Genomic DNA, 2,500 nt, shown 5'->3' with positions numbered 1-2,500 from the left:
AAAAGGCGGGCGGGGGGGGGGGGGGGGCGCGGGGGGGGCCGGCGGGCGGACGGCGCGAGAACCGATTAAAAAAAAAAAAAAAGGCGCGAACGGCGCGGGTTCGCACACAAGCACCCTCCGCTGCCTTGTTGGGGGGGGGGGGCGGGGGGCGCGCGCCAGGCGCGGTATCACGGGTTGTTGGCGGGCCAGTGCCGCCCTGCCCCGCTGACGGCGCCTGTGTGGAGTGTGTGTTTGTGTGCGCGTGTGCCCCGCCCCGGGGCCCCCCTGCTGCCTCGGGGCGCCGGTCAGCCCGGGGTCAGGGATTTCTGCTGAGGCGGGGCGTTGAAAGCAGTGCGAGGGGAGCAAGGCAGGCACCAGGAAAGGGAGGGGGTAAGGGGCGGCAGCGGCCAGGCAAGAAGAAAGAAAGAAAGGAAGAAAGAGGAAAAGAAAGAAAGGAATAAAAGGCAGACAGACAGACAGACAGACAGACAGACAAGACCTAGAGACCTAGATTCGTAAGTGAGCACCTTCCCCTGCTGTAGGACCGCGTGCCGGGGCGGGGCGGGGCGGGGGGGGGGGGGGGGCACCGCGCTCCCACACAGAAAACCGAGAAAAATCAGCAAGGCAGGAAAAGGAGGGGAAAAGACGCGCGTGCTCGGAAACGCAAAGAAACAAGAGCAAACCCGAAAAACAACACGACCCCAAAAAGAAGCGAGCGGAACCCCTTGCCCCGAAAGAAACGAACAAACAAACAAGCGAAGCGCTCGAGCCGGGGGGGGGGGGGGGGGGGGGCGGACGACCGGGGGTGCGCGGCGGGCCGTCCCGGTAGCGGCCGGCGCAGCGGGTCCGCCGTGGCAGCGGCCGGCCCACGCCCCCGGGCCTGGGAGGCTGCCTTGGCGGCGGCCAGAGGGTCTACCGGCTCCGGGAGTCTCGGAGGGGCGAGCCGGTCGACGCGGCTCCGCTGGGTCTCGCGGAGGCGAGCAGGTCGACCTGGATCCGGGGGTCGCGGAGGGGCGAGCTGGTCGACCGGGCTCCGCGAGGCTGCCTGGGGCGCGCGGCGTGCCGGTCTACCCGGCTCCGGGCTTGGGGCTCGGCCAGCCGGTCGACCGGGCTCCGGGAGGCGCGAGGAAGTGGCAGGCCGTCTCCCGGGTCCGCCTCCCACGCTGTCAGCAGGTCTACCCGGCTCCGGCGAGACTTGGCCGCCCTTCGGGGTGGTGACCGGTAGACCTGTTTCCCCCGGCTTTCCTCTGGAGCGGCGAAAGGGGTCGCTCTGCGTCGCTGCCTCCAGTTACGTCATCGTAGACGTGGGCCATTCCCGCGCCCCTCCCCGGTAGGAGGGGCGGGTGTCCTTTGGCTCTCCGGCGCCGCCTGACTTAGCGGTACGACTGTAGGGGAGAGAGGTGAGCAACCACTCACCTTCCGGAGACTGGCTCCCGGGCGCCCCCTGCGCATGCAGCCGACTTGCGAGAGGGGTGAGGCGGCCTGTGAGGGCAGGCAGGAGCGGTCCCGTCCCGGTTCTCTCCACCGGAGCGCGCTTGGTGCGGCGGCCTCCCGGCAGCTCCCTGGCAGCCCCGCGAGCGTGTCCCAGGTGCCAGGAAGCGCGGAGAGCGGGCTCGCCGGCGGCTAGTGGCTGGAGCGCGGGTTGGCCCGGCGAGAGCAAGAGCGAGAGCGAAGGGGGGCACGGGGGTGCCCCGTGCGGCTCCGGCTTCGGGGTTCTCCGCCGCAGGCAGCGCGGGGCGATGCCAGCGCTCCGGCTGCCGATCCCATCCCTACCCGCACGCAGCGCCCGCTGAGGCGTCCCGGGACACGTCGCAGAGGCCCCTCGGCGGGCCGGTGCTTCCCTGCTCGCCCTGTCCCAGGGAGCGCGGGGGGGTGGCCGGTGTTCAGGCTCGAGCGGGCACCTCTGGCAGACGCTGCTCCCTCACCCCCACGCAGCGCCCGCCGCTGGCTGCCTCCTCGGTGGCCACGCCGGGCAGGGCAGTTGGCTCAGGACCTGACCGATCTCGATCGATCGATGAGGCCGTTCGGGTCGCGTCGGAGAGGGCCCCCGGCGGGTCGGCTCTTCCGTGCTCCCCGTCACAGGGTGCGCGGCGGTGTCCGATGTTCAGGCAGGGGGGTCTCCTCTCCAGCGCGCGCCCCGTGGTGTGCGAGGTGCTGCCCGCTGGAGCGGCGAGGGGCCGCTTTCCTCGGGCTTCTTTCACCGAACCCGGCTCTGCGAGGCCGAGTGGCCCTGTGAGCTCCCAGGCGTCCGAAAAACCTGCGCGAGGCGTCGGCGATGGTCCCAGCCCCGGGTCGCCGGGTGCCGGCCGCAAGCAGCTCGATGGGTGGGGGTGGCGAACCGAGAAGCAGGGGCGAGTTGGGTGCCAGCCCACCCCCCTGGGTGTGCCGCGGGGGCACCGTGCTGCGCGGAAAAAAAGCGAGGGCCGGGGGCGTCCGCCCCCCGCCGCCTAGAGCTGCCGGACCCCCCGCCTGCTGCGGAGCGTGCCGCCCCGGTGTTCCTCGGTTGGGGGGGGCCGCGCCC

The sequence above is a fragment of the Dromaius novaehollandiae genome, unplaced genomic scaffold (assembly GCF_036370855.1).
Source record: "Dromaius novaehollandiae isolate bDroNov1 unplaced genomic scaffold, bDroNov1.hap1 HAP1_SCAFFOLD_94, whole genome shotgun sequence".
Classification (NCBI taxonomy): Eukaryota; Metazoa; Chordata; class Aves; order Casuariiformes; family Dromaiidae; genus Dromaius; species Dromaius novaehollandiae.
This window is presented reverse-complemented; position numbering follows the sequence as displayed.